This window comes from Excalfactoria chinensis, chromosome 3, assembly GCF_039878825.1.
Source record: "Excalfactoria chinensis isolate bCotChi1 chromosome 3, bCotChi1.hap2, whole genome shotgun sequence".
Lineage (NCBI taxonomy): Eukaryota > Metazoa > Chordata > Aves > Galliformes > Phasianidae > Excalfactoria > Excalfactoria chinensis.
In genome coordinates, this window is record NC_092827.1 from 33,799,020 (window position 1) to 33,813,697 (window position 14,678).

Here is a 14,678-nt window from a genome sequence, read left to right on the forward strand (position 1 = left end):
TATATACATAATAAAATTGTGCTCAAGCCCTTTTCCAAGCCTGGCAGCTGAGGGGTGTCCCATCCTCTAAACTGCACAGTCCAGCACACCCATGCCATCCTTGCAGCACTCCAAGTGCTTTTTCCACCTGCAGATCCCTCCCAGTATGGCTAGGACTGTGGACAGATTAAAAAGTATCAACTCATTTTCTCTGCTTCAGAATAGTGACCCCTACCCAGAGTGACGTTTTTCATGAAGCCTCAGAGAAGGATTTAGGCATGACAGAGTGAAATGTGTGCAAAGCACCACAGCTGCTCTGCAACCTGGCAGGAAACATCTACGCATTTAACACACACAAGGAGTTACCACTCAAACTGAGGTGGCTGGAAGGCCTTCAGCTCCTTTTGTCTCTAATAAATCTATGAACGGCTTTCTCTATTACAGCCTTTACAGCCAAGCACAGTTCTTCCCACATAAAACAGATACTTCTTCTACGTGCATTCATAAGCACATGCAGACATGCAATGTCCATGCCCTGCCCTTCCTGAAGGATGCATAAAAGGCAATGGAATTTCACCAACAATTACTAATAACGCTGCTTCAGGCTCTGGAACCACACTACTGGCCAAGATAAACACCTCGTGGTGGCAGCATTCTTGATGCCTATCACTGATGTATGTCAGTCCCGACTTTTGGTGGAGCAGCCAGCTCTATGCCCCACATGGAAAGCTCACTGGAAGGAGATGGAGTTGACAGTGCTCCTACTGATGCTTACAGAGCACTTCAGGGCAGCAGTCAGAAAGGAGAATCAGCACAGCCCTAGGGCTTCTCCAAGGGAACCATTAAGGAAACCATTGAGGAGATTATGGGTTTAGTGATAGAAAAATACAAGGATGCCTATCGTCATGCTGATGGCTTCCAAAATTACATAGAGGATGTCTGGCTTCAGCCCAGCACACCAAGGTACATGCATACAAACATACAAAGTTGTGGAGAAAACACCTTAGGGAGATGGGATGAAGAGGTGCTATTTTAAGTACTTTTTCCTAAGTTTTACTATGGCAGCAGAACGCTTAGAAAAGGCTTCAAAATGACAATCACCATCCAAGTTAAAAAAGCAAGTAAGTACTTCAACAACAATTTATTCACCACCTAATATTTGCAGTTGAATTACAGCTTCTACAGTATTTTTCTGAAGAACAACATTTACTGCCTTCACCTTGCCTTCCAAACCCATTTTTTCTTCTTTAAATAGAAAGGAATTTGAGTCATGACTTACATGTAACTTTTCTAGGTTCTGTGCTGGCTAAATTATCCTCACGATGCAGGGAACAGGATCAGTGGAGAAATTATGAGGCTACAGCAATCCATTAAGAAGTGGCCCTCCAAAGATTTGCAGGGCAATGTGCTGGCAACTCAGTTGATATCAACCTAAAATAAAACAAAGGCAGCCGTTAAAAAAATTCAAACATCAAATCTTCACAAAACCCCTCTATTTTTTTCCTTCTAATTCTAAAAAACAATACAGGGACTTTATTTTTAATACAGAAGGTTTTTATGTCAAACATGACAATTACATCGTGTCTATTACACACTTCTTGTCATTACACACTTTATAACAGAGACTATGTTTTTTCTTGAATTAGTGTAGCACCTAAGCAAAACATCTCTGTGATTATTCTAGCAGATCACACTGTAGGTAGGTCCACACTGTGCACACGTACTATGGAAGCTCTAGACAGCACACCAGAATGGCATTTCAACAAAACAAGCAAGATGATCTAACAGACTTCAGATTAACTAATACTTGTTTTCGTCAAGGCTTTGATTTTATCAAGGAATATATGTCATTAAGATTAAATCAATCCTTTGGATTCCATTTTGATCTGAGTAGCTTCAGAGAAGAACAACCAGCCACTAGTGCAGTCTGGTATCCTTTGGTTAATGCAACGTGTGCCATGTTCCTCCAGCCATACTACGGGAAAGCAAGACTGCAAGTCAGTGTCAAAACAAAAACTGGAGAGGGTGTAAAATGTTCATGCTTCCATTGGCAATTCACCATGCTGCCACAAATTCTCAAGGGCTCGGAGCTTAGAGAGCAGGCTGGGCTAGAAGAGGATGTGTAAGCACCTGGAAAAAAGCATGGGAATACTTGAATAGTATTGATTTGACTGAAGGTGGTGATTGGGAGTGAAAAGATAAAGGATTTGCCATTGAACAGAAGGGGACAGCAGCCAAACAAGCAGGGCCATATACGTATCTTCCCAGGATCATTGTAAGGGCTGTATCTGCAGAATTACACCAACTCATGCAAGATGTCAAAGAAAAGGGGGAGGAGGTGAGAAGAAAACAGATAAAAAATACATTTATATTTTTATTAAAATCTATTGCTGTTTTCCTGCAATTTGCAAAATTAACCTTCCAGTAACAGCTCCTCTTTCTTTAATATTTACTGATTCCAGAAACAAGCCAAAGAATAACACAAACTGCACAGCGAAAGCAGGTTTGTATTTGTTTATTATTTTTTTTTTAATAAGCATGTAGATCTTGATTTTAAAAGTCTAATATTTTCTGAATGTTGATGTGACAACATTCTATTCCGAGCCTTGTAGAGAACTGGATCACTTAAGAAAAGTAGGTTATTGCTTCTGGATGGAACCCATCTAGTTGATTTACCAAAAGATGATCAAAATTCTGCTATGTTTAAGCATTACCTATATGGGTACTTGAAAAGAATCATGAGGCTACTCTAAGAAAGCAGCGCTTGCATCTCTTCAGTTTATGCAGTTTTCTCCAACTGGGCATAACATTCATTGACAGACTGTAAGAGGACAAAATATTTATGGTCACAAATATACATTATCTAAATTGCCTATAAAACTAAAAATATAAACTGCAAATCTGTTCAGCCATAAATCACTGGTACAACAAAAATAACTGCTGTTTAGTCAATGGCCAAAGGAATAAAATCAGGGAAGTGTCTGCATTTTCAAGGACAAGTTAGTTTTCTGAGCTAAAATAGCACTTGCCATGGCATATCAGAAGACAGAATAAATAGAAGTGGGGGAAGAGGGAAACAAAAAAAAGAGAGGGGAAAGGAAGACTCAGTGCGACACTTTTCTGAGAAGGTGTGATTGATGCTCACTGCTGTAAGAAAGCATGAGGCTACATCCCAAACATTTCATTCCCTTCTGCAAATGTCTCGCTGCATATCTCTCCCCATGTCCCCTAGATATACTTGCCCTACACAAGATGATCCAGACAGCATCAGGTTTTACACATGATCTGAAACATGAAAGCAGGAATCTCTCAGCTGAGGGGTCAGTTTAGGGTAGAATGAAACCTAACCCCTGCCTATGTTAAACACGAAAGCTGCTTCATGCTTTCCATTTTCTAAAAGTATTTCCTTTCCAAAACAAGCCAATTACTAAAAGCATAAAAAGAATACATGAAAATTGAACTTATATGAAATGATGAGCCGAAAGTGCATCTAACAAAGAAAAGACTCAGCATTTAAAATGCTGGCTGGCCAGGCCTGAAGCCCAGGAAGAGCTGGATCCTGTGCAGGATGAAGATGCACTCTCAAGCCTCGCTCTTAACATAGACTTGTGTGTGTGGGCCAGATGCTGCTGGATCACAAGAGGCCACGAGTTCATTCCCCAGTGCCAATTCTAAGACCCACCTACAGCAAGGTGAATGATTGGAAACCTTGTCTTTGTTTTAAAAAGAAGCATCTGCCTTCACAGATGCAAAAGAATGTTAATAAAATAACAGTTCAAAACAGACATTCTAAGATTTTCTTCATCCTTTAACTTAAATATTGTAACAGCTTCTTGCACATTGTTGAAATATGTTACATTTTTTCCTCTTTCTTTAGAATGGCAATGTAAAGGAAGATGCACCAGACACCACCACTGGCAGAAGCAAGCATGAGGCTAAAGGCATCTTTATTGCAAGAAAAAACTTTCTGCTTGGATTTTTGTTGTGCAGTGAACATGTTTCAAAGAGAGGCTGTTAGTGTGAAACAGCAATAGCTTTGATGCTTTAGAGGAAAGCTGATAAGTTCTTCAGTTTGCAATGAACAAATCAAGAAAGGTGATTCGAGAAGAGCGAGATGAATACACCTGGGTATTGTGCCAGTTAGTGGGAAGGATTTTTCATACCCAGAAAATAATGCAATCATGCATCAGAAAATCAGAGAATTTGGGCAGACAGTGAAGGAGGTGAATAACACACAGCTGGGTTAGTTTACACGTCAACCTTCACAACGCAGGCACAAAATGACGGCTAAGTGAAATGAGCCCATGTGACAAGATGAGCTGGTATGCTTCTCATAGGCAGGAGAAAACTGTATTTATGGGAGGCTGCACACCAGAGAACAGGAAGAGTGAGCACAAATGTGCAAACAGAATCTGTGTTTTTAAAGTTTTGTCGCACTTGATGGAGCACAATGTTTGCTGCACAAAAGCAGGTAGAAACCAGTTCAAGTAACACCAAGGATCCCTGTCTGTTACATGCAATGAGAGATTAGCAAACATGTTTTCTTTACATTTTGTATGTTTTCAAGTGAAGCTGAAGAATGCTTCTTTCTGGTTGAAACAGCTTCAGTGTAACATTTGTATTTTGCAACCGCTGGAAGGATTGCCTGAGGCTGAGAAGGCACTTTCAATCCTCCTGACATCTAGTATGGGATCCCTTCTGAAATCTGTAAATTAAACCCTAGATCATCTTTGTACCTACATCAGAAAACATGCACAGCCCGCTTCACCTATCAGTGCATTTAATTTACTCCTAGTAACTTGCATGGTTCTACCAAAGGGAAGCAGAATACCTGTCCATTGCTCACATTGTGCTCATGTGCACGGTGTCAAGCAGGGAGGCACCATGAGGACTGTCTCTGTGGCACACGGTCCTCACACCTGTGAGGTTGTGTTCAGACAATAGCAGAGCCGTGGGAGCAATCAATCTGGCTAGAAACCATGACTGAACTCATCAGGAGATGTAGAGCTGACTAAATGAAGGTGAAGGCAGTTTTTGTCGCTCTGTGCTAGCAAGGGAGTCTTCCAGTCTGCAAACTGGATTTTCCCCAGCTACACTTAATAGTGCCAATGGGGCTTATATGGAAAACCCTCAAAGGGCCTGGGGATGTGTGTGGGGGGAATTTTTGACTCCATCCTGTTCTCTGGTTGCTGTTAACTCTGACACATCAGGCAGGCTGTGCTAGGAGAGGTGGGTGGGAGACTGTAGTTTGAAGATGGTACCACATGAACTTTTAAGACTTTATGTAAAATGTGACTGACTTTAATGCAGGAATATACTTTACTTAAAATAAAGGCACCACTGAAAACATTTAACCTTGGTAGTATGACCTGTGAAAGGATGGTGAGATGTAAAAGGAAGTTAACAGATTCATTGAGACAGCTCCCAAACAACACACTACCAAACGACACAAGCTGATTACTTACGCCTCACACAGCAAAGTACTAAAAATCCAAAACAGATTAAACCAACATGTAATAAAAGTCAGATTTGCATTAAATATGATGAAAATCCAGGCTTCTGACATATTATTCCTTAAAGATTTTGGTTGACAAACATGTGAGCTGGAAAAAATATGATGGTTCAGTGATAAGAATGAAACTTCTGTCACAGAATCTGCAGCCTCTGAAAATGATCCTGGATTTGCTAGCGCTCAGTCTCTCGGGTAAGGACACTTCCCATGGTGGCACTAAACGATGCAGTTCACTGGATTTATGCCCCAGTGCATGTGAACCACAAGAATTTATGCCTGTCCTGTTGAAAAGGTGCTCCCACTCAGTGCTCTGAACAATTATCTCAGCCAGACTTTTACTGCCAATTTCTTTTTAAAACTGCAAAATGAGAAAACAGCTAACGTGCAGAATGAAAGAACAGGTCACAGCTAACCACAAAAACTCCCCATAAGGTTCAGCATGTGGGAAACAGATAAGTAAACGTCGTGAAAGATGAACAATATTTAAGTATTAACACAAATGTTTTTTTTTGGGAAAGTTTATCTGGCATTTCCACCGGTTTTCCTTCAAGCTCTAATACAAAAATAACTATGTCTGACTGTGACTGGAAAATATGGCAACAGCTCAACGCTGCTCCCTTTTTTCTTTGTACTTGGGAAAAAATACACCATCTCAAGACTTCAGACAAAGTGATTCTCAGGTGATTTCTGACCAGGGTGAACTCAGAGGAGCATTTGCCACCTCAGGAACTTCAGTCTAATAGTCATTAGAGTGTGAAATGAAGACTGACATGCTCAGTGTTAGGTAAGAAGAAATAAGACAGTCATTCTCTAAGGTGCATATATGGTCTCCTATGCTCTAGCACAGAGTGAAAGAATTATATTTCAGCTCATACAAATGCCAAACAAAACAACTGCACACCAAATTGTAAGGCAGAGGGTGCTTAGTTTTCTGGTTCCAGCAGTGACCACTTCACCTGAGCAGACAGGTACTACTAAAAGACAAAGGATGGCTCAGTTTATTGAACTTGACTCCTCCAGGAACCCATCCCCCTTTCAGATCACCAAAGCCACAAAGTAGAGGCCAAAGATCACTCTTCCCTCCCCAGCAGAGACCATCTCAGCTTGCTACAGCAAAAAGAAGCAAAAGCCATATCAGACACAGTGAACCTCGTGCAGCTCACACAGCCCTGAGACGCAGAGCAGCACAAGGTGGTGCCTGGCCCCAAGGGCCTGCTAGGAGGGTGATTGTACATCTCTGTGCCAAGCAGGGGGAAGTCAGAAGGAACTAAAATGCTTTGTGGGTTATTTTCACTTGCCATTTCAAACAGAAAGAAGAAAGGAAGAATCATGGTGGGAAAGGGGTTCAAAAATACATTCCCTCTCGTGTGAACTCAGGTCTGTTTAAGAAGAAAAGCCAGCAAGGCCATGCACAGTAATGCCGAGAAAAAGGAAATGGTACTTCATGTTCACCAGAGTCATAAATCTTGCCAGTAAGTCTCTAACGGCAAAACAGTGAGTAGGGGAATTTTTATATGCAGATAATTAATCGTGAGCTGCTATCAGGCTTACTGTGCCACACACAAAGCGTGCACAGCTTCGCAGCATGCAGCCTCCTCAGCGCTCCAAGCGCTCCTCAGGTATGGCTGCTGCCAGCTTTGCCAGCAGGCGCATGGCCGAAACTCCCAGAAACATCAAAAAAATAGCATTCACTGGAGATGGCTATTTCTATCCACAGAAATCTTTTTTGCAGGGAACCCATAAAGGTTTTTTTCAGCAGGGAAAATTAGTTATTCTTATGACACCGGCCCCTCTGCCACGTGGAACAGGATGCAGACGAAGGGCCTTGTCTTAGTGTAAACATCCTTGTCCTCTGGTGTGGACACTGCTCACAGACACTGCAGAGCAAGCAGGCTGGTCAAGGAAAAAGCGACCACAGCAGAAAAAGAAGACATGCACAAGGAAATTCATGAGCCAGAAGGAGTTGCAGGGAACTCAGAAGGCCTGGAATCATCAGGGCCTTCCTGCTATCTCTGGCAGGGATGATGCAGCCCATCATGCCCCTCTGCCAGCTCTTGTTCCTCGACATCACGTTTTGCTTCCGAGTGCAGCCAGGCACTTCCACTAACAACAGACATGAGGGAAAGCTCCACCACATCTCAGTCAGACCGCACTTCCAGTTAAAGAAAAGCCTCTTTTCGGTTTCTAGATGAGAGGGTAGCCAGGGGCAGAAGTGCCAGCAACTAATTGCTAGAGAGCACACTAGGCACTCCCAATGCTACCTCAAAATGGAACAACTTTGTCTAGAGGAGGTTGGGGAGCCTTTATCCCCAAAAGACTTCCCTCTGGGGCCCATGTTAGAGAAGGGCATGGAGAGGACAGCATCCTGCTTCTCTATGACCGGCTGTGAGAGACTTAGCTGAGAAGGGAGAGCCCAGCCATTCCACATCACAACCTCCTTCCTGCTCATCTTCTGTACTCATTTTCTTCCCCTAACCCTGTGCAGTAGCACCACACTGCTCGATTGCACTCTTTTGTTGGTCCGAAAGAACTGGAGACTGATAAGACTATGTGGTAGACCAGTTCCACCATCCCTGCATGCTCCATCTTGTCAAGTAAGCACTCTCCGGTCCAAGGCTCAGTTCTCTTGTTACTATAAGTTAAACCAGCAGATTGGTCTGTATTTACTGCATTAAGGTACAATTATGCTTTTTTAAATCATTCAGTCTAATGGTATGCAGCTGCCACAGAAATCCCTATACACATCACTGGCTCTCTTTGAACTGATTAGCTAGATAAGAAACCATAGCCAAAAGACGTGAAAAGATGGGTTGAAATTTAGAACTCTCAGATGAGCAAAGAATTTCATTCAAAGAACTGTGTGAAGGAGGTGGAAGGAAGGCTCACAGCACAAGTGAAGGTTTTGTTTACTACTGATATAAACAGATGAAACACTCTCTGTCACTGGGTTTAAGGATCAACGCACAACAGACTCAAAGCGCTGCTGATGGGTATTACAGCTGCTGCACAAATCTGTGTGAATGCCAGTATTTGTGTGCTTTTGTTCTGGATGAGAACTGAGGGACAACATACCAAGGAAGCTAACTTTATGCCAAAACAACCTCTTTGTGATATAAAATAGCTTCAAGACAACAGCCCCTTCAACTGAACTGCTGCTGCTCAGCATGTTTCTTTGGATAGTATAGCATTGTTGTTTTTTTTTTCCTTAATTCAAGGCAGCTCCATGTATTTACTTTTATCTGTAGCATAATGTTTACTATTCTAATCAGAACATTCTGTAATCTTGTCTAGATGTTTTATTATTAATTGCTACACCCCCCACCCCACCCTAATAATTATCCTCTGGAGAGGTAAACAATTCAACACCAGTTACTTTAGTTAAAGCCATGAATATGGATTATTTATTTATTTAGGTAAACAGCAATTAAGAAAAATCACCCAGACTGTCTTCTCTTTGAAATGAGTACTACTTCACTAGCCCTGCCATGGGAATTGCAAGTCCCTTAAGCATATATATCACTTTGTTTTCCTCTGCCGTGATTTTCATTTCTGGGCTTCAGAATGCAGAACAGCAACCAGGGAAACAACTCCTATGTTGTCTAAGGCTGTGTGGTGAGTCCAGAGCATCCAAACTCACTCTCAAGGACAAACAGCAGGTGCCCAGGTGCTGACAGAGAAGAAACAGAAATATTTTGGGTGCAGAATGAGGATAAGAACACAGATATGGGCTCCACCCTCCCTGTGCTATAAGCACAGCTATCCCTTCTTTGCAGCCCAATTCACTGATAGCCAAGGTGTTGTTTTTTTTGCAGAAACCCCCCACTAACAGCAAAAGGCTGTCAGTCCAAGGGGCCCTCTGCTCTAATGGAGTAAGCATCCACCAGTGAAACACAACCAGCACTGCAAAAGGCAGGGCAACATGTAACTAATAGAAATATTTGGATTTATTCATGCTGGAGGAGAGAGATACCCTTGTATGCTGTATATATAACTTATACATTGAGCAATCAGCAGCTGAGCTGCTCCACTTGACTCCACTAGTGTAGATTTCTTCCTGAATATTACATGACCTCAAATATTCCAACATCCTGTCCTGCCTAATACTTCCACCAACTTCTACTGAACGCTGTGACAGAATCAGACAGCACTACAGGCAATGAAACCATTCATGGGGAACTCATTGTTTTAAACTAAAAATTAGACATGTCAGGCAGTCCTGACAGGGTTGATCATATAGCCTAAGGATTGCACAGGCAAGCACAACAAGAAGAAGAATCAGAATGTCTCCCAAAGACAAAGGGATTTTCACATATCTAAAATTAATAAGTAAATAGATAAAGCTGCGGTCTGGGCTTTGTTTCAGTTTTCAGAGCCAATTTCCGGCCACCGTTCAGAGAAATGCTTTGCATTTCAATTTCTGAGTCACTCATTTTTACTAGTGCACTTTCTGGAATTACTAAGCACGGGATCTGATCAGAATATTCTCTTCTGAATCAAAGATCTTATCAATTTTATGGATGCACGTGGATCAATGAACTTAATGTTGTGACTGACATATGGGTTGTGTGCGGGTGTAGTCCTGGTATGATGCAATCAGTCATGGAAACCCTCTCCCACTGGATGCCCAACGTCCACTCAGGAGCAAGGAGGTGTTCTCCATTCTGCACAAACACAGCATACACTGACACTGGTCTCCTAGATCGTGATCACAAAATGACGCACGCTTCCAGAAGCATGTTTAAGCATCGGGTATGAATGAAAATAATTCCTGAAAAGAATCTGTTCTGAAACTGAAAATCGGAGACCGCCGCAGTGTTGTGTCTAAGTTGAGTCATCAGTTCCCTTTACAGCCTAATAATTGACACTGCCTTGATCAGAATGACTGATCCGAATGTTGCTTTGTCTCTCTGTGTTTTTTGTGTTTTTGTGTGTGTGTGTGTTATTTTTTCTTTAACATGTAAACAAGCTGCCTGTCAGCTTACGGGAGTATTTATCTTTGCCAGATCATGGGAAGTATCTGTCAAAAACAGATTTCACTCTCTCCAGTCAACTCGTTACAGTCTGAATCAGACTGTACTACAAAGAAACCAAAACCAGGTCTCGTTACAAAAAATACGCTGCCAGCTCTCAGTGGAAGCACTGATTTTATTGCATTTTCTTGGCATTAAATGCTACAAAGGGTTCCCTTCTTCCCCTATGGGACTTCACCCCCCTCTCCCTTCACTTTTCTGAAGTGGAGTATCTTATGGGAAGAGACTGATACAAGAATAATCACGGTGCAATGAAGTTTCAGAGCACACTGATTTCCCATCTTTTGACACTAGCACTTGGGCAACAGAGTGATTCCCAATGGAATGATTCCCTTTCGGATACTAACAACAAATACGCACTCCCACATGACTTCCTTCCTCAGGCTACACCTCCCCAAAACAGGCCATTTCTATGATTAATTATTTTCGCATCTTCTAAACGAGGAAAGGTCAAGTGAGACCGCGAATGCCTCTAGTGGTATTTTCTAAAGCAAAGGTGACACAAACAGGGCAGTTCCTTCTACCAGGATACAGATGATACTAGGCAGCCACACAGTGGGTCACTGTCAAGTAATCTGTCTTGGAACAGCAACATCATTAGAACAAAGAAACCAAAAGGTGAAACAGGTGAAACAGACCTAAAAAGAAAGAGGATTTGGCTACAGTGTCAATGTGAAAATAGAAAAGAACTGACTTGGGCAGGATCACTAGGCTGACCACAGAGATTGGGACTGAAAGCTGATTAAATGGAACAATAATGTATAGATTATGGGGCAGTATTTGAAAAATTTAACAGCAGACACATGGTATACATTGCTGATATGATGCCCAGATCCTCACCGTACTTTGGAGGAAATGGAGGAGGACCCATCTAAATAAAGATAGCACAGAGTAATACAATAATAGATATCAAACCAAGGAGACAGAAACTAAAATTGTCTTGCAGAAAAAAAAATAAAAATAAATTAAAAAAGGAACAAAATGATAAAAAGGGGAAAAAATTATTTACTGGCTGGAGATGACATTAAATTTTATTTCCCTAACAGTGATACACAACTGGACTTGAAACTAAGAATATCTGCAAAATACTATACTTTCCCTCTATTGAATTTGGCAGGATTTGGTGGATTTAATTAAAATTCTTCCTTTTTAAATGACAGAAAAAATCATAAGGCAAGCAATTTACAAGCTCTTTTGAGGAAAAAAAATGATTTCATAGGTATACTTATGAAACAAAACGTGAGCATACTAAACCAGATGGATGGTTAGACTAGATGATCTTTTAGGACCTTTCCAACTTTGTGATTCTATGATTCTAAGATGCAATCTCATTTGCAATTTAGACATGATGTCCATAAACTTAAAGTTTTAGCCATATTCAGCACAGAAACCAATGAGTATCATCAACTTTGCAAAATATTTGGATAATCTTGCATTTTTATGAACAGTGCTTTCATCTGTGTCAGTTACTTTGAAGAAATAAGTGGAAAGACATTCTGAAAATATGAAGGGACACAGTATTTTGGTCAAATACGAGATGACTGCATTTGGCTAGCACTGGTTTTTATCTTTCTTTTCTTCTTATCTTTCTGACCTGGAATAACATCTGCCTTCAACTGTAATTTTTATCAACTCTTTGAAGTTTTATTACTCCAAGGTACAAGGGTGGCAATGCTCAGACGGAAGAATGGGAATTAAAAGCACTTTGCACTCTCAAGGAAACCAATGAAAGAATTCTGCTTAGTTCAGGAGTACATTGCCAATACTAACAAAATGTTTGTTGTCTGGCACTGCACATGAGTAAGTAATGCACGAAGCTGCGTAAGTGTTATGACATAAGCCAACCAGGCAAAGTCGGAAGAAGGGTCACTTGTATCTGCCATGGTAGCTTTTTGGTTCATTTTGAACCATCTTCTGAACGTCAGGATGAAAAAAATAAAGGCATGGCTGACAAAGCAGAACAGAAGCCAGCATTTCAGAAACAGAGATTACTAAATGAAGAAATACTTCATGCTAAATGTCTGTCTAGTTCTCTGCATCAGCTTAATTCAAACATAAAACTTAGACACTTCATTTATTTTCTTCTTTAGTTTCATAGCCTCTGCAAATGGAAGTGTAGTTAGTTAGTGTCAGCTCATTCCTGTAATGAAATTCTTTGCTCTGCTCCCAAGAACTATAGTATAATCATGGAGAAGAGCCTCTCTTTCCAGTTCTCATGGCTTTAGCTGGTTTTTACTTTATTTTTGATTCATATCACTGAACCTGCACATTCTGCCTTGATTGTCTTGCTTTATTATTTGCTGCAGCCTCGGCATTTGTTTAAATTTTTGTAAAAAACAGAAACAAAAAACAGGCAGTTGCATAAAGAATGATTAATACTGCAAATGCTGTACCCAGCAATGTTACATATTTTATTGCTGATATAGTCAGAATGCCAGAACCAATAAAATCAATTATTTTGGTCTGAAAGTGTATTTCTTCTTTCCTGTTTGCAATGATGTAATCTTGATAGAAATAACTGAGAAAAGAAGCATGGCATCAGGTGAGAAGAGCTAATAACATACAATTGAGTTTGGGTCAAGGGCTGTGGCTTGGGACACATCTCTCAGAAGAGTAACAGCACCTGTGCTCTCAGAATGTGACAAGGACACTTGGCACACAACCTATTCAGCCATCATCCCAAATTACTGATTACCTGTGCCAGTGTTCTCATCACATTGAAAAAGTCTCTGCTTTTTCCTTAAGTTCTGTAAGTGAAAAATTGAATTGAATGCTTTCCCATTTGATCAGAGTGGCTAATGAAAACCCTTTAATAAATACTTGGGCAAAAAGGCTTTTTGGTATTACAGTATATAGTCATAAAAGCCAATACATGATGGCCAGTGAGTATTTATATGCAGAAATTGGCCCAGCAAAGCTTCCTACTTGGTAAACAGTGAGAGGAAGTTCTGAATAAATATTTGTTTTCCCATATTTATTTCTACACTGGGTGAGGCAAGACAAGAGGATGTTTAGGCACTGATCTGACTTCAGATTTTGATCTTGTGAACAATTTGGTCTGTAAGGTTACAAGGCTTTTAATCTCCCATACATCGTGGATTGTGCTATTGTCACTATCATAATGAAACCAGACAGAGTTTACTTCCCATTCCCCAACCCTGACACCAGGAGGACACACTGAAATGAGATAGTTAGTCGTGTAAAACTGAGTCAAGAATGCTGCACGGTTTGTCACTCAACTTTGTCCACGTGTGAAACAAGACCACTGGAAACCATTCCTTCCAACATGCCACCAGGCTGGACAGGCCAAGCAGCGGCATAACCTAAACTGTCTGGATCAGAGGATGTGTGATTTAGTTTGTCCAGGCAAAGGCAGATGACAATCCTTGAGTTTTTCTATGAGTCCTTCTGCTCTAGGCACAATTAGATTTTATTGAACCATAGTCCTAGGTAAGTATATTGAATCTTTCAGCTGAAGTCAATTACAGTGTGTTAAATGGCAGGCTTGCCAATTTCCAGGAGGAAAATCATTTATTTGGTAGAAGACTAAATTACTTTGACAATTAGATACTTGTAGCAAAGTCATGGGGTTGAAATAGCAACCGACAACCAAGCAGTTGCCATGCTTTTAGGCACCGGTTCTTCTGAACTATGAGGAGAGCAAATTTTCAGGCTTTCCAGTTGGTAAAGAAAAAAAAGTACTACAAGCTGAGAGGAGATGGCCAGCAGCAGCAGCAGCAAAGTTCAAGCACAGCCATGTTTTTTCAGGGCTGGGGATAGAGCTAACCAGACTCTGAAGGGATGAGACATCACTCTTCCCACTATTGAAAATCTTCACGCTTAGATGTTTAAATTAGATATAGCAGCCAACCCAGAGCGGCAGTGCTACTCTCCAAATGAAAAGCTGGTTCTTTATTCACCTAAAATGAGAGCACCTTGACCTAAATTAACAGGGCTGCTCACAAGTCTCTCCATGCGAGAGGGAAAACTAGTGCAGTGAAATAAACGGTGGAGAAAAATAAACAGGAAAGCAATTTGATGAACAGTTGGTGAAGACAAGCCAAACTTCCCAAGAGAAAGATTGACTGCCATCCAAAAGTTAGAAACAGAGAAAGGAAGACCTGGGAGACAGAGAACAGGTGGCAGAAAAACATGTG

General features: G+C 41.0%; 1 protein-coding gene across 4 annotated transcripts in view; it reads right to left on the reverse strand.

Moving 5' to 3' along the window:
* Window positions 1–14,678, reverse strand: part of BACH2 (BTB domain and CNC homolog 2) — a 179,383-nt gene that overhangs the window by 76,090 nt on the left and 88,615 nt on the right. For all 4 annotated transcript variants that reach the window (XM_072332078.1, XM_072332076.1, XM_072332077.1 and 1 more), the window contains one exon: window positions 1,259–1,410. The gene's annotated coding sequence lies outside the window, so the exon portion shown is untranslated. The remainder of the gene's footprint in view (window positions 1–1,258; window positions 1,411–14,678) is intronic.